Genomic DNA, 17,680 nt, shown 5'->3' on the forward strand with positions numbered 1-17,680 from the left:
AAACTTGAGGAATCAAATTGTGTATTTTGGGGGCAGAAGAGATGAACTTTTAAATAACAATCTTGAAATTCAGACACACAGATATTTACACTCTGTTTTTCTAAAGTAAATCCATAACCATGAAGTAGAATCTTTCGAAAGACATGTCAGATGTATTAATCTGAATTCCTCTTTCAAAGAAATGCACAATTAAATGCACTGTGTAAGTCAAGAATGTTGTCAGATAAGAAATCAGCAAAATTAACTATCTTATTACTGATCATACAGATGAGAAAGAAAAAGAACCTCTTGCTCAAATTGTGGATGGGAAAGAACAGTTTTTAGTTTTCAGCTTCTGTACTTATGTTTATGATTAATTCATTTCTTTATATTGTATTATCGCTATCTAGATGGATATAGCCATGTATACATAGATACATACTTATACGTTGATAAGTTTCAGTATAAAGCTTTGACGTTATGTTTTTCCAAGTCCAAATTCTAAGAAATTAGTGAAATATTAAATCTCATAATTCAAGCAGGTCCCACCGAGATTTGAACTCGGATCGCTGGATTCAGAGTCCAGAGTGCTAACCATTACACCATGGAACCCAGCCATACAAGAGAGCTTTTTCCATTGAGACAAAAGAGAGCGCATCAGTGCGGGGGCTTTTCTTACATTGATGAAAAGATATCTCAGTTGAATGCTCATAGTGTAAAGAGCGATAATGTGATTTGATTCTTTTCAGCTACATTCTCCATAACAGTGTTAAATGTGCAAACGTTTATCAGGACATGCAATTTACAAAATAATGATCATCTTTGACTGAAGAATATTAAAACATTCTACATTTCCAAACTACTACATCCATTTCTCTGTCTCTCACATGGGTGGCTCCAAAGAGCAATGGTTGGCACTTTGGACTTTGCATGCAAAGGTACCAGTCCAATTCTTTGAGGTACTTCTTTACTACTCTTGACCTTTTCCATTTCTGTCATCTTTGTTTATTGATAGCTCCAATCCAACACCAGTAGGTTGAAAGAGACAAATATTGACTCCTTTCAAAATGTCCAACAGCTTGAACAAGTTACAGAAATACGAACTTTATAATACTTTTACATCACATTCCTAGACAAAATAGTGTGACATTACAAAATCCTATCCTGTTTTTCTCACATGCATTTCAGAGGGCTGATTCCCAGCATTCCTTTTTGAAAATTTCCACACTATTGATAAGGCGAATATAGCACATTTTGAAAGAGATGTTTTCTTAAATCAAACCTAGAGAACCACAATGACGGTATCATTCAGATAGTAGAAATGTTTTTTGTATATTAGTATGGAAGTTGTGAAATAAAACATTTCTCATGCTGATTTTCAACAGTCGATCTGCAATCATGAAATATAAGCTTTTGCTTGGAGGCCTCAAAGGTACTGATCTAATTTTCTTTTTTAAAATTATTCACAGATCGTATGATATGCTTTGTACAAATCAACTATGTTGTTAGATCAAAATTTATTAAAAAGTGACTATCTCAATTTCAGGACATATAGAAGAGGAAGGAGAAGGCGCTCATGTTTCAAATGCGGAGAGGCAACAACTGTTCATTATTTTCACCTCTATTAATTATATGTATTTTTATAATGTATATATTTATATTTTCCGATAAATATACATAGACATATAGCGATATATAGGGAGATACATACATATAAGTTGATACGTACAAGTTTATAAGTAAATGAGATGTTTTTCCAATTAATACTTCTAAGAACTGAATGGAAACAAAATCGTAAAGTTTAGATAAGTCCCACTGAGCTTTGTACTTAGATCCCTGTTTTCAGAGTCCAGATTGACAAGCATAACACCATCAACCCACCTGTACCAGGTTGAGCTTTCCGTTTTGACAGAAGAGATTGCATTCACAGGGAAATCTTAATTTTTATTGCAAAATCTTATCTCACATAAAAAGTACTGTTCAACAGAGTCATAGCGTTACTTGAGTCCTTTGTGCAACATACTTCCCTAACATAGTTCAATGGGCAAAAGTTGAACAGAATAGAAAAGTAATACAATTCTGTTTGTCTTTGACTGTAGAAAATAAAAAATGTGAAATGTCCACATTGCTGCAGCAATTTGCTCCCCTGTCACATGGGAGGTTCCATGGTGTAATGGTTAGCACTTTGGACTTTGAATCCAAGGATCCGAGTTCAAACCTCGGTGGGACCACTTTCATGACTTATGACCAAATCTTTTTCTGTCAAGTGTATTCATAAATATCATAAATCTAACACGGGTAGAGTGAAACATTAATTTATTGATTGTATTTTAAAAGTCTATTTGATGTGAGCAAATTATAGAACTTTTAGAAAACATGGAAATTAAATGGCTCAAAATAATGAGACATTTTGTGAGCTGACTCTGTTTTCTCAAACTCATCACAAGGTTCTGATGCAAGATATTACTTGTTTAAATATTACTGGTATTGATAAGGGGAACAAGGAACTTTTTTAATTGGAAAGCCTTCATTAAAAGAAAACTTGAGGAATCAAATTGTGTATTTTGGGGGCAGAAGAGATGAACTTTTAAATAACAATCTTGAAATTCAGACACACAGATATTTACACTCTGTTTTTCTAAAGTAAATCCATAACCATGAAGTAGAATCTTTCGAAAGACATGTCAGATGTATTAATCTGAATTCCTCTTTCAAAGAAATGCACAATTAAATGCACTGTGTAAGTCAAGAATGTTGTCAGATAAGAAATCAGCAAAATTAACTATCTTATTACTGATCATACAGATGAGAAAGAAAAAGAACCTCTTGCTCAAATTGTGGATGGGAAAGAACAGTTTTTAGTTTTCAGCTTCTGTACTTATGTTTATGATTAATTCATTTCTTTATATTGTATTATCGCTATCTAGATGGATATAGCCATGTATACATAGATACATACTTATACGTTGATAAGTTTCAGTATAAAGCTTTGACGTTATGTTTTTCCAAGTCCAAATTCTAAGAAATTAGTGAAATATTAAATCTCATAATTCAAGCAGGTCCCACCGAGATTTGAACTCGGATCGCTGGATTCAGAGTCCAGAGTGCTAACCATTACACCATGGAACCCAGCCATACAAGAGAGCTTTTTCCATTGAGACAAAAGAGAGCGCATCAGTGCGGGGGCTTTTCTTACATTGATGAAAAGATATCTCAGTTGAATGCTCATAGTGTAAAGAGCGATAATGTGATTTGATTCTTTTCAGCTACATTCTCCATAACAGTGTTAAATGTGCAAACGTTTATCAGGACATGCAATTTACAAAATAATGATCATCTTTGACTGAAGAATATTAAAACATTCTACATTTCCAAACTACTACATCCATTTCTCTGTCTCTCACATGGGTGGCTCCAAAGAGCAATGGTTGGCACTTTGGACTTTGCATGCAAAGGTACCAGTCCAATTCTTTGAGGTACTTCTTTACTACTCTTGACCTTTTCCATTTCTGTCATCTTTGTTTATTGATAGCTCCAATCCAACACCAGTAGGTTGAAAGAGACAAATATTGACTCCTTTCAAAATGTCCAACAGCTTGAACAAGTTACAGAAATACGAACTTTATAATACTTTTACATCACATTCCTAGACAAAATAGTGTGACATTACAAAATCCTATCCTGTTTTTCTCACATGCATTTCAGAGGGCTGATTCCCAGCATTCCTTTTTGAAAATTTCCACACTATTGATAAGGCGAATATAGCACATTTTGAAAGAGATGTTTTCTTAAATCAAACCTAGAGAACCACAATGACGGTATCATTCAGATAGTAGAAATGTTTTTTGTATATTAGTATGGAAGTTGTGAAATAAAACATTTCTCATGCTGATTTTCAACAGTCGATCTGCAATCATGAAATATAAGCTTTTGCTTGGAGGCCTCAAAGGTACTGATCTAATTTTCTTTTTTAAAATTATTCACAGATCGTATGATATGCTTTGTACAAATCAACTATGTTGTTAGATCAAAATTTATTAAAAAGTGACTATCTCAATTTCAGGACATATAGAAGAGGAAGGAGAAGGCGCTCATGTTTCAAATGCGGAGAGGCAACAACTGTTCATTATTTTCACCTCTATTAATTATATGTATTTTTATAATGTATATATTTATATTTTCCGATAAATATACATAGACATATAGCGATATATAGGGAGATACATACATATAAGTTGATACGTACAAGTTTATAAGTAAATGAGATGTTTTTCCAATTAATACTTCTAAGAACTGAATGGAAACAAAATCGTAAAGTTTAGATAAGTCCCACTGAGCTTTGTACTTAGATCCCTGTTTTCAGAGTCCAGATTGACAAGCATAACACCATCAACCCACCTGTACCAGGTTGAGCTTTCCGTTTTGACAGAAGAGATTGCATTCACAGGGAAATCTTAATTTTTATTGCAAAATCTTATCTCACATAAAAAGTACTGTTCAACAGAGTCATAGCGTTACTTGAGTCCTTTGTGCAACATACTTCCCTAACATAGTTCAATGGGCAAAAGTTGAACAGAATAGAAAAGTAATACAATTCTGTTTGTCTTTGACTGTAGAAAATAAAAAATGTGAAATGTCCACATTGCTGCAGCAATTTGCTCCCCTGTCACATGGGAGGTTCCATGGTGTAATGGTTAGCACTTTGGACTTTGAATCCAAGGATCCGAGTTCAAACCTCGGTGGGACCACTTTCATGACTTATGACCAAATCTTTTTCTGTCAAGTGTATTCATAAATATCATAAATCTAACACGGGTAGAGTGAAACATTAATTTATTGATTGTATTTTAAAAGTCTATTTGATGTGAGCAAATTATAGAACTTTTAGAAAACATGGAAATTAAATGGCTCAAAATAATGAGACATTTTGTGAGCTGACTCTGTTTTCTCAAACTCATCACAAGGTTCTGATGCAAGATATTACTTGTTTAAATATTACTGGTATTGATAAGGGGAACAAGGAACTTTTTTAATTGGAAAGCCTTCATTAAAAGAAAACTTGAGGAATCAAATTGTGTATTTTGGGGGCAGAAGAGATGAACTTTTAAATAACAATCTTGAAATTCAGACACACAGATATTTACACTCTGTTTTTCTAAAGTAAATCCATAACCATGAAGTAGAATCTTTCGAAAGACATGTCAGATGTATTAATCTGAATTCCTCTTTCAAAGAAATGCACAATTAAATGCACTGTGTAAGTCAAGAATGTTGTCAGATAAGAAATCAGCAAAATTAACTATCTTATTACTGATCATACAGATGAGAAAGAAAAAGAACCTCTTGCTCAAATTGTGGATGGGAAAGAACAGTTTTTAGTTTTCAGCTTCTGTACTTATGTTTATGATTAATTCATTTCTTTATATTGTATTATCGCTATCTAGATGGATATAGCCATGTATACATAGATACATACTTATACGTTGATAAGTTTCAGTATAAAGCTTTGACGTTATGTTTTTCCAAGTCCAAATTCTAAGAAATTAGTGAAATATTAAATCTCATAATTCAAGCAGGTCCCACCGAGATTTGAACTCGGATCGCTGGATTCAGAGTCCAGAGTGCTAACCATTACACCATGGAACCCAGCCATACAAGAGAGCTTTTTCCATTGAGACAAAAGATAGCGCATCAGTGCGGGGGCTTTTCTTACATTGATGAAAAGATATCTCAGTTGAATGCTCATAGTGTAAAGAGCGATAATGTGATTTGATTCTTTTCAGCTACATTCTCCATAACAGTGTTAAATGTGCAAACGTTTATCAGGACATGCAATTTACAAAATAATGATCATCTTTGACTGAAGAATATTAAAACATTCTACATTTCTAAACTACTACATCCATTTCTCTGTCTCTCACATGGGTGGCTCCAAAGAGCAATGGTTGGCACTTTGGACTTTGCATGCAAAGGTACCAGTCCAATTCTTTGAGGTACTTCTTTACTACTCTTGACCTTTTCCATTTCTGTCATCTTTGTTTATTGATAGCTCCAATCCAACACCAGTAGGTTGAAAGAGACAAATATTGACTCCTTTCAAAATGTCCAACAGCTTGAACAAGTTACAGAAATACGAACTTTATAATACTTTTACATCACATTCCTAGACAAAATAGTGTGACATTACAAAATCCTATCCTGTTTTTCTCAAATGCATTTCAGAGGGCTGATTCCCAGCATTCCTTTTTGAAGATTTCCACACTATTGATAAGGCGAATATAGCACATTTTGAAAGAGATGTTTTCTTAAATCAAACCTAGAGAACCACAATGACGGTATCATTCAGATAGTAGAAATGTTTTTTGTATATTAGTATGGAAGTTGTGAAATAAAACATTTCTCATGCTGATTTTCAACAGTCGATCTGCAATCATGAAATATAAGCTTTTGCTTGGAGGCCTCAAAGGCACTGATCTAATTTTCTTTTTTAAAATTATTCACAGATCGTATGATATGCTTTGTACAAATCAACTATGTTGTTAGATCAAAATTGATTAAAAAGTGACTATCTCAATTTCAGGACATATAGAAGAGGAAGGAGAAGGCGCTCATGTTTCAAATGCAGAGAGGCAACAACTGTTCATTATTTTCACCTCTATTAATTATATGTCTTTTTATAATGTATATATTTATATTTTCCGATAAATATACATAGACATATAGCGATATATAGGGAGATACATACATATAAGTTGATACGTACAAGTTTATAAGTAAATGAGATGTTTTTCCAATTAATACTTCTAAGAACTGAATGGAAACAAAATCGTAAAGTTTAGATAAGTCCCACTGAGCTTTGTACTTAGATCCCTGTTTTCAGAGTCCAGATTGACAAGCATAACACCATCAACCGACCTGTACCAGGTTGAGCTTTCCGTTTTGACAGAAGAGATTGCATTCACAGGGAAATCTTAATTTTTATTGCAAAATCTTATCTCACATAAAAAGTACTGTTCAACAGAGTCATAGCGTTACTTGAGTCCTTTGTGCAACATACTTCCCTAACATAGTTCAATGGGCAAAAGTTGAACAGAATAGAAAAGTAATACAATTCTGTTTGTCTTTGACTGTAGAAAATAAAAAATGTGAAATGTCCACATTGCTGCAGCAATTTGCTCCCCTGTCACATGGGAGGTTCCATGGTGTAATGGTTAGCACTTTGGACTTTGAATCCAAGGATCCGAGTTCAAATCTCGGTGGGACCACTTTCATGACTTATGACCAAATCTTTTTCTGTCAAGTGTATTCATAAATATCATAAATCTAACACGGGTAGAGTGAAACATTAATTTATTGATTGTATTTTAAAAGTCTATTTGATGTGAGCAAATTATAGAACTTTTAGAAAACATGGAAATTAAATGGCTCAAAATAATGAGACATTTTGTGAGCTGACTCTGTTTTCTCAAACTCATCACAAGGGGCTGATGCAAGATATTACTTGTTTAAATCTTACTGTTATTGATAGGGGGAACAAGGAACTTTTTTAATTGGAAAGCCTTCATTAAAAGAAAACTTGAGGAATCAAATTGTGTATTTTGGGGGCAGAAGAGATGAACTTTTAAATAACAATCTTGAAATTCAGACACACAGATATTTACACTGTTTTTCTAAAGTAAATCCATAACCATGAAGTAGAATCTTTCAAAAGACATGTCAGATGTATTAATCTGAATTCCTCTTTCAAAGAAATGCACAATTAAATGCACTGTGTAAGTCAAGAATGTTGTCAGATAAGAAATCAGCAAAATTAACTATCTTATTACTGATCATACAGATGAGAAAGAAAAAGAACCTCTTGCTCAAATTGTGGATGGGAAAGAACAGTTTTTAGTTTTCAGCTTCTGTACTTATAGTTATGATTAATTCATTTCTTTATATTGTATTATCGCTATCTAGATGGATATAGCCATGTATACATAGATACATACTTATACGTTGATAAGTTTCAGTATAAAGCTTTGACGTTATGTTTTTCCAAGTCCAAATTCTAAGAAATTAGTGAAATATTAAATCTCATAATTCAAGCAGGTCCCACCGAGATTTGAACTCAGATCGCTGGATTCAGAGTCCAGAGTGCTAACCATTACACCATGGAACCCCGCCATACATGAGGGCTTTTTCCATTGAGACAAAAGAGAGCGCATCAGTGCGGGGGCTTTTCTTACATTGATGAAAAGATATCTCAGTTGAATGCTCATAGTGTAAAGAGCGATAATGTGATTTGATTCTTTTCAGCTACATTCTCCATAACAGTGTTAAATGTGCACACGTTTATCAGGACATGCAATTTACAAAATAATGATCATCTTTGACTGAAGAATATTAAAACATTCTACATTTCCAAACTACTACATCCATTTCTCTGTCTCTCACATGGGTGGCTCCAAAGAGCAATGGTTGGCACTTTGGACTTTGCATGCAAAGGTACCAGTCCAATTCTTTGAGGTACTTCTTTACTACTCTTGACCTTTTCCATTTCTGTCATCTTTGTTTATTGATAGCTCCAATCCAACACCAGTAGGTTGAAAGAGACAAATATTGACTCCTTTCAAAATGTCCAACAGCTTGAACAAGTTACAGAAATACGAACTTTATAATACTTTTACATCACATTCCTAGACAAAATAGTGTGACATTACAAAATCCTATCCTGTTTTTCTCACATGCATTTCAGAGGGCTGATTCCCAGCATTCCTTTTTGAAGATTTCCACACTATTGATAAGGCGAATATAGCACATTTTGAAAGAGATGTTTTCTTAAATCAAACCTAGAGAACCACAATGACGGTATCATTCAGATAGTAGAAATGTTTTTTGTATATTAGTATGGAAGTTGTGAAATAAAACATTTCTCATGCTGATTTTCAACAGTCGATCTGCAATCATGAAATATAAGCTTTTGCTTGGAGGCCTCAAAGGTACTGATCTAATTTTCTTTTTTAAAATTATTCACAGATCGTATGATATGCTTTGTACAAATCAACTATGTTGTTAGATCAAAATTTATTAAAAAGTGACTATCTCAATTTCAGGACATATAGAAGAGGAAGGAGAAGGCGCTCATGTTTCAAATGCGGAGAGGCAACAACTGTTCATTATTTTCACCTCTATTAATTATATGTATTTTTATAATGTATATATTTATATTTTCCGATAAATATACATAGACATATAGCGATATATAGGGAGATACATACATATAAGTTGATACGTACAAGTTTATAAGTAAATGAGATGTTTTTCCAAATAATACTTCTAAGAACTGAATGGAAACAAAATCGTAAAGTTTAGATAAGTCCCACTGAGCTTTGTACTTAGATCCCTGTTTTCAGAGTCCAGATTGACAAGCATAACACCATCAACCCACCTGTACCAGGTTGAGCTTTCCGTTTTGACAGAAGAGATTGCATTCACAGGGAAATCTTAATTTTTATTGCAAAATCTTATCTCACATAAAAAGTACTGTTCAACAGAGTCATAGCGTTACTTGAGTCCTTTGTGCAACATACTTCCCTAACATAGTTCAATGGGCAAAAGTTGACCAGAATAGAAAAGTAATACAATTCTGTTTGTCTTTGACTGTAGAAAATAAAAAATGTGAAATGTCCACATTGCTGCAGCAATTTGCTCCCCTGTCACATGGGAGGTTCCATGGTGTAATGGTTAGCACTTTGGACTTTGAATCCAAGGATCCGAGTTCAAATCTCGGTGGGACCACTTTCATGACTTATGACCAAATCTTTTTCTGTCAAGTGTATTCATAAATATCATAAATCTAACACGGGTAGAGTGAAACATTAATTTATTGATTGTATTTTAAAAGTCTATTTGATGTGAGCAAATTATAGAACTTTTAGAAAACATGGAAATTAAATGGCTCAAAATAATGAGACATTTTGTGAGCTGACTCTGTTTTCTCAAACTCATCACAAGGGGCTGATGCAAGATATTACTTGTTTAAATCTTACTGTTATTGATAAGGGGAACAAGGAACTTTTTTAATTGGAAAGCCTTCATTAAAAGAAAACTTGAGGAATCAAATTGTGTATTTTGGGGGCAGAAGAGATGAACTTTTAAATAACAATCTTGAAATTCAGACACACAGATATTTACACTCTGTTTTTCTAAAGTAAATCCATAACCATGAAGTAGAATCTTTCGAAAGACATGTCAGATGTATTAATCTGAATTCCTCTTTCAAAGAAATGCACAATTAAATGCACTGTGTAAGTCAAGAATGTTGTCAGATAAGAAATCAGCAAAATTAACTATCTTATTACTGATCATACAGATGAGAAAGAAAAAGAACCTCTTGCTCAAATTGTGGATGGGAAAGAACAGTTTTTAGTTTTCAGCTTCTGTACTTATAGTTATGATTAATTCATTTCTTTATATTGTATTATCGCTATCTAGATGGATATAACCATGTATACATAGATACATACTTATACGTTGATAAGTTTCAGTATAAAGCGTTGACGTTATGTTTTTCCAAGTCCAAATTCTAAGAAATTAGTGAAATATTAAATCTCATAATTCAAGCAGGTCCCACCGAGATTTGAACTTGGATCGCTGGACTCAGAGTCTAGAGTGCTAACCATTACACCATGGAACCCCGCCATACATGAGGGCTTTTTCCATTGAGACAAAAGAGAGCGCATCAGTGCGGGGGCTTTTCTTACATTGATGAAAAGATATCTCAGTTGAATGCTCATAGTGTAAAGAGCGATAATGTGATTTGATTCTTTTCAGCTACATTCTCCATAACAGTGTTCAATGTGCAAACGTTTATCAGGGCATGCAATTTACAAAATAATGATCATCTTTGACTGAAGAATATTAAAACATTCTACATTTCCAAACTACTACATCCATTTCTCTGACTCTCACATGGGTGGCTACAAAGAGCAATGGTTGGCACTTTGGACTTTGCATGCAAAGGTACCAGTCCAATTCTTTGAGGTACTTCTTTACTACTCTTGACCTTTTCCATTTCTGTCATCTTTGTTTATTGATAGCTCCAATCCAACACCAGTAGGTTGAAAGAGACAAATATTGACTCCTTTCAAAATGTCCAACAGCTTGAACAAGTTACAGAAATACGAACTTTATAATACTTTTACATCACATTCCTAGACAAAATAGTGTGACATTACAAAATCCTATCCTGTTTTTCTCACATGCATTTCAGAGGGCTGATTCCCAGCATTCCTTTTTGAAGATTTCCACACTATTGATAAGGCGAATATAGCACATTTTGAAAGAGATGTTTTCTTAAATCAAACCTAGAGAACCACAATGACGGTATCATTCAGATAGTAGAAATGTTTTTTGTATATTAGTATGGAAGTTGTGAAATAAAACATTTCTCATGCTGATTTTCAACAGTCGATCTGCAATCATGAAATATAAGCTTTTGCTTGGAGGCCTCAAAGGTACTGATCTAATTTTCTTTTTTAAAATTATTCACAGATCGTATGATATGCTTTGTACAAATCAACTATGTTGTTAGATCAAAATTTATTAAAAAGTGACTATCTCAATTTCAGGACATATAGAAGAGGAAGGAGAAGGCGCTCATGTTTCAAATGCGGAGAGGCAACAACTGTTCATTATTTTCACCTCTATTAATTATATGTATTTTTATAATGTATATATTTATATTTTCCGATAAATATACATAGACATATAGAGATATATAGGGAGATACATACATATAAGTTGATACGTACAAGTTTATAAGTAAATGAGATGTTTTTCCAAATAATACTTCTAAGAACTGAATGGAAACAAAATCGTAAAGTTTAGATAAGTCCCACTGAGCTTTGTACTTAGATCCCTGTTTTCAGAGTCCAGATTGACAAGCATAACACCATCAACCCACCTGTACCAGGTTGAGCTTTCCGTTTTGAGAGAAGAGATTGCATTCACAGGGAAATCTTAATTTTTATTGCAAAATCTTATCTCACATAAAAAGTACTGTTCAACAGAGTCATAGCGTTACTTGAGTCCTTTGTGCAACATACTTCCCTAACATAGTTCAATGGGCAAAAGTTGAACAGAATAGAAAAGTAATACAATTCTGTTTGTCTTTGACTGTAGAAAATAAAAAATGTGAAATGTCCACATTGCTGCAGCAATTTGCTCCCCTGTCACATGGGAGGTTCCATGGTGTAATGGTTAGCACTTTGGACTTTGAATCCAAGGATCCGAGTTCAAATCTCGGTGGGACCACTTTCATGACTTATGACCAAATCTTTTTCTGTCAAGTGTATTCATAAATATCATAAATCTAACACGGGTAGAGTGAAACATTAATTTATTGATTGTATTTTAAAAGTCTATTTGATGTGAGCAAATTATAGAACTTTTAGAAAACATGGAAATTAAATGGCTCAAAATAATGAGACATTTTGTGAGCTGACTCTGTTTTCTCAAACTCATCACAAGGGGCTGATGCAAGATATTACTTGTTTAAATCTTACTGTTATTGATAAGGGGAACAAGGAACTTTTTTAATTGGAAAGCCTTCATTAAAAGAAAACTTGAGGAATCAAATTGTGTATTTTGGGGGCAGAAGAGATGAACTTTTAAATAACAATCTTGAAATTCAGACACACAGATATTTACACTCTGTTTTTCTAAAGTAAATCCATAACCATGAAGTAGAATCTTTCAAAAGACATGTCAGATGTATTAATCTGAATTCCTCTTTCAAAGAAATGCACAATTAAATGCACTGTGTAAGTCAAGAATGTTGTCAGATAAGAAATCAGCAAAATTAACTATCTTATTACTGATCATACAGATGAGAAAGAAAAAGAACCTCTTGCTCAAATTGTGGATGGGAAAGAACAGTTTTTAGTTTTCAGCTTCTGTACTTATAGTTATGATTAATTCATTTCTTTATATTGTATTATCGCTATCTAGATGGATATAGCCATGTATACATAGATACATACTTATACGTTGATAAGTTTCAGTATAAAGCTTTGACGTTATGTTTTTCCAAGTCCAAATTCTAAGAAATTAGTGAAATATTAAATCTCATAATTCAAGCAGGTCCCACCGAGATTTGAACTCAGATCGCTGGATTCAGAGTCCAGAGTGCTAACCATTACACCATGGAACCCCGCCATACATGAGGGCTTTTTCCATTGAGACAAAAGAGAGCGCATCAGTGCGGGGGCTTTTCTTACATTGATGAAAAGATATCTCAGTTGAATGCTCATAGTGTAAAGAGCGATAATGTGATTTGATTCTTTTCAGCTACATTCTCCATAACAGTGTTAAATGTGCACACGTTTATCAGGACATGCAATTTACAAAATAATGATCATCTTTGACTGAAGAATATTAAAACATTCTACATTTCCAAACTACTACATCCATTTCTCTGTCTCTCACATGGGTGGCTCCAAAGAGCAATGGTTGGCACTTTGGACTTTGCATGCAAAGGTACCAGTCCAATTCTTTGAGGTACTTCTTTACTACTCTTGACCTTTTCCATTTCTGTCATCTTTGTTTATTGATAGCTCCAATCCAACACCAGTAGGTTGAAAGAGACAAATATTGACTCCTTTCAAAATGTCCAACAGCTTGAACAAGTTACAGAAATACGAACTTTATAATACTTTTACATCACATTCCTAGACAAAATAGTGTGACATTACAAAATCCTATCCTGTTTTTCTCACATGCATTTCAGAGGGCTGATTCCCAGCATTCCTTTTTGAAGATTTCCACACTATTGATAAGGCGAATATAGCACATTTTGAAAGAGATGTTTTCTTAAATCAAACCTAGAGAACCACAATGACGGTATCATTCAGATAGTAGAAATGTTTTTTGTATATTAGTATGGAAGTTGTGAAATAAAACATTTCTCATGCTGATTTTCAACAGTCGATCTGCAATCATGAAATATAAGCTTTTGCTTGGAGGCCTCAAAGGTACTGATCTAATTTTCTTTTTTAAAATTATTCACAGATCGTATGATATGCTTTGTACAAATCAACTATGTTGTTAGATCAAAATTTATTAAAAAGTGACTATCTCAATTTCAGGACATATAGAAGAGGAAGGAGAAGGCGCTCATGTTTCAAATGCGGAGAGGCAACAACTGTTCATTATTTTCACCTCTATTAATTATATGTATTTTTATAATGTATATATTTATATTTTCCGATAAATATACATAGACATATAGCGATATATAGGGAGATACATACATATAAGTTGATACGTACAAGTTTATAAGTAAATGAGATGTTTTTCCAAATAATACTTCTAAGAACTGAATGGAAACAAAATCGTAAAGTTTAGATAAGTCCCACTGAGCTTTGTACTTAGATCCCTGTTTTCAGAGTCCAGATTGACAAGCATAACACCATCAACCCACCTGTACCAGGTTGAGCTTTCCGTTTTGACAGAAGAGATTGCATTCACAGGGAAATCTTAATTTTTATTGCAAAATCTTATCTCACATAAAAAGTACTGTTCAACAGAGTCATAGCGTTACTTGAGTCCTTTGTGCAACATACTTCCCTAACATAGTTCAATGGGCAAAAGTTGACCAGAATAGAAAAGTAATACAATTCTGTATGGCTGAGATACCCGCCACCCCCTCTCAACACAATCCCCAAAAGGAAGGGAAACCGGAAACTGTTCTTAAAGTTTTTGGATGTGGGATGGAGTGACCATCCCGGCCGTATTTATTAAAACAAAAGATTAAAACATTAAACGTTTTCATGTTATGTACAATTTCATTATCACATTACGATGTTTGGCTAACCTTAACATAATCTCTAATACAGAGGTTCTCCTAGCCGAACTAGCATCCTACAAAACATTCTCTAAGAATACTGAAATTGTACATCCTAACGTTTAAGGGCCAACGGCAAGGTCATAACCGGTGTCAAGATCCCTAACCAGACTTACCCCTCCCACTTAGGAGGGGCGATGGCACAGGGGCTTACCACAAGTGCAACTACTAACAATTTCCCTTGACTTGACGGGGGCACTTAAGACTCGACGCCATTTAAAGGTCGTTCGAACACTTGTGTGTGGTATCTAGAAGGTATCGTTGACCTCTCCCCACCCCACACAACTTACCGCATCTGCCGTCGCAGATGACACTAGCCCCGGGAAATTCCCCAGGAGGGGGCTGTAACCCCTCCTACAAAGGAAGGGGCCTTGACCGCCTTTCCTTTACTTCCGGCGACCCGCCCTTAGACGGGACCGCCTCCCCACTGAGGGGCCAATGGCCACCTCTCCCGAGCGCTCCCATCCGTGTTGGGTGACGCCCACTCATAGGGATCTACCAATTAGTGCTCACCGATCATGACCTTACCGCCTACCAAAAAATAAATACGACAGTTCTTCAACCTATGAAAACATTGGTCGCTACGACCGAAGGAACATGCTAAAAATGCAACATCACATCAAATCACTTTAATCATAACAACCTAAACGATATTCACCATCTTTATTAACTACAAACTGCTACTGTTATAGCCTGTAAACGAAACGGAAAAACAAACTTATCAATTCACTTTATTGCACAACAACTTTGCTGTCCTCAGGGGCTGGTGGGTGGGTCAAAATTGGCTCTTCGTTCCGTCCCGAGCTCACGTGTAGCGAGGAGGTGCAGCTTCGGAGCACAAGAACAAGAGGACGTCTTCTGGTCTTGCGCCTTCTTTTATCCGTCTTCAGGGCGGGCGAAAACCCGCCCCTGCCCGCCCCGGGGGCGTGGCTGGCTGCGTCGGTGTCTAGGCCAGCCCACTCTAGGGCGGGAAAAGGCGCGCCCCGGCTACGCCGCTTCGGGCATACCAGCCGAGACGCGCCTCCCGCCCAAAAATGGCTTCCCGGGGGGATCGAGGCACTCATCCATACGTTCGGGGGGACCGAGTGGTCGCCCCTTTCCATATGGCTGAGATACCCGCCACCCCCTCTCAACACAATCCCCAAAAGGAAGGGAAACCGGAAACTGTTCTTAAAGTTTTTGGATGTGGGATGGAGTGACCATCCCGGCCGTATTTATTAAAACAAAAGATTAAAACATTAAACGTTTTCATGTTATGTACAATTTCATTATCACATTACGATGTTTGGCTAACCTTAACATAATCTCTAATACAGAGGTTCTCCTAGCCGAACTAGCATCCTACAAAACATTCTCTAAGAATACTGAAATTGTACATCCTAACGTTTAAGGGCCAACGGCAAGGTCATAACCGGTGTCAAGATCCCTAACCAGACTTACCCCTCCCACTTAGGAGGGGCGATGGCACAGGGGCTTACCACAAGTGCAACTACTAACAATTTCCCTTGACTTGACGGGGGCACTTAAGACTCGACGCCATTTAAAGGTCGTTCGAACACTTGTGTGTGGTATCTAGAAGGTATCGTTGACCTCTCCCCACCCCACACAACTTACCGCATCTGCCGTCGCAGATGACACTAGCCCCGGGAAATTCCCCAGGAGGGGGCTGTAACCCCTCCTACAAAGGAAGGGGCCTTGACCGCCTTTCCTTTACTTCCGGCGACCCGCCCTTAGACGGGACCGCCTCCCCACTGAGGGGCCAATGGCCACCTCTCCCGAGCGCTCCCATCCGTGTTGGGTGACGCCCACTCATAGGGATCTACCAATTAGTGCTCACCGATCATGACCTTACCGCCACAGGTCCGGATAGTTGACCGGCTATCCGGACCCCCCACAAAACTCCTACCTAAAGGTCATGTTCCAAAGATTTTAACCAGGCTAGGAAGTCTCCTATGAGTAACTCATTCCCCGCCCTCGACAAATGCACACCATCCCCCAGATACATACTGTCATCATTAATACAATTATGCGAGATCGAATGCAATGCCTTGGAACGGAACAACCTACTCACTTTGTTATTCAATTTTCTAACCGAATGATTCAAAGCAGGGATCGAGATAGCCCCCCGCCACACTTTTCGTGGGATCATATGAGACCATGCGATTAGGCACCCCGGAACTCTCCTCGCTAACCAACTTACCGTGGAAAGCATAGCCTCCAGGAGAAGTCGTCTACCGGTGGTGACCAAATCATTGCCCCCCAAATGCACTATGACTATGGACGGCGGTGACCTCATCCGCTCTAACAAGCCCTCAAAAAATTCCTGAAACTGGTCAATACAGAGACCGCCCCTTCCGTAGAAGGACACTCTGTACCCGTATTCCTCAGGTACGTGAACCATGTCACCTGCTTTGAATACGTCTGCAGCCCGTCTCACGTATGAGTGGCCCACGACCCAAACCTCCTTCCTCACAGCCGGTGACGTGCGACCGCTGACCTGGTGTTGGGTCGACTGCTCAGTCTGCCCTGCCGCGTAGGCTTGCGCAACTGAAAACAAACAAAAACAAGAGGCGTGAGTACATGATTACAGTTTCACAACATGTGCAATCGCACGTACCTCTTATAACAATTGGAGGACCAGCGCCCCACACGTTTCACTTGTTCTACATTAAGACCTCTGGCTGTAGCTTCAGTGGCCGCCCCTATACGAAAGGAGTGGGTCCCAAATTCGCCCGGGTCCAAGCCCGCTGCAGCAATGGCCATTGCAAGCACCCGTTGAAACTGAAACCTCGTCAGCGGGGTGGCGTCTGCATG

The 17,680-nt window shown here is 36.6% G+C and overlaps 10 non-coding genes across 10 annotated transcripts; 5 read left to right on the forward strand and 5 right to left on the reverse strand.

Annotated features, from left to right (window-relative positions):
- Window positions 1-519: 519 nt before the first annotated feature.
- Window positions 520-591, reverse strand: TRNAQ-CUG (transfer RNA glutamine (anticodon CUG)). The gene has a single exon. It is a non-coding gene; the product is annotated as a tRNA-Gln (tRNA).
- Window positions 592-2,138: 1,547 nt separating this feature from the next.
- TRNAQ-UUG (transfer RNA glutamine (anticodon UUG)) lies at window positions 2,139-2,210 on the forward strand. Its single transcript has one exon. It is a non-coding gene; the product is annotated as a tRNA-Gln (tRNA).
- Window positions 2,211-3,036: 826 nt separating this feature from the next.
- Window positions 3,037-3,108, reverse strand: TRNAQ-CUG (transfer RNA glutamine (anticodon CUG)). Its single transcript has one exon. It is a non-coding gene; the product is annotated as a tRNA-Gln (tRNA).
- A 1,547-nt stretch (window positions 3,109-4,655) lies between these two features.
- TRNAQ-UUG (transfer RNA glutamine (anticodon UUG)) lies at window positions 4,656-4,727 on the forward strand. Its single transcript has one exon. It is a non-coding gene; the product is annotated as a tRNA-Gln (tRNA).
- Window positions 4,728-5,553: 826 nt separating this feature from the next.
- On the reverse strand, window positions 5,554-5,625 carry TRNAQ-CUG (transfer RNA glutamine (anticodon CUG)). Its single transcript has one exon. It is a non-coding gene; the product is annotated as a tRNA-Gln (tRNA).
- Window positions 5,626-7,172: 1,547 nt separating this feature from the next.
- TRNAQ-UUG (transfer RNA glutamine (anticodon UUG)) lies at window positions 7,173-7,244 on the forward strand. Its single transcript has one exon. It is a non-coding gene; the product is annotated as a tRNA-Gln (tRNA).
- Window positions 7,245-8,068: 824 nt separating this feature from the next.
- TRNAQ-CUG (transfer RNA glutamine (anticodon CUG)) lies at window positions 8,069-8,140 on the reverse strand. The gene has a single exon. It is a non-coding gene; the product is annotated as a tRNA-Gln (tRNA).
- Window positions 8,141-9,687: 1,547 nt separating this feature from the next.
- TRNAQ-UUG (transfer RNA glutamine (anticodon UUG)) lies at window positions 9,688-9,759 on the forward strand. Its single transcript has one exon. It is a non-coding gene; the product is annotated as a tRNA-Gln (tRNA).
- A 2,445-nt stretch (window positions 9,760-12,204) lies between these two features.
- On the forward strand, window positions 12,205-12,276 carry TRNAQ-UUG (transfer RNA glutamine (anticodon UUG)). The gene has a single exon. It is a non-coding gene; the product is annotated as a tRNA-Gln (tRNA).
- Window positions 12,277-13,102: 826 nt separating this feature from the next.
- On the reverse strand, window positions 13,103-13,174 carry TRNAQ-CUG (transfer RNA glutamine (anticodon CUG)). Its single transcript has one exon. It is a non-coding gene; the product is annotated as a tRNA-Gln (tRNA).
- Between the last annotated feature and the right edge of the window lie 4,506 nt (window positions 13,175-17,680).

Source organism: Lissotriton vulgaris, unplaced genomic scaffold (assembly GCF_964263255.1).
Source record: "Lissotriton vulgaris unplaced genomic scaffold, aLisVul1.2 SCAFFOLD_714, whole genome shotgun sequence".
Taxonomy (NCBI): Eukaryota; Metazoa; Chordata; class Amphibia; order Caudata; family Salamandridae; genus Lissotriton; species Lissotriton vulgaris.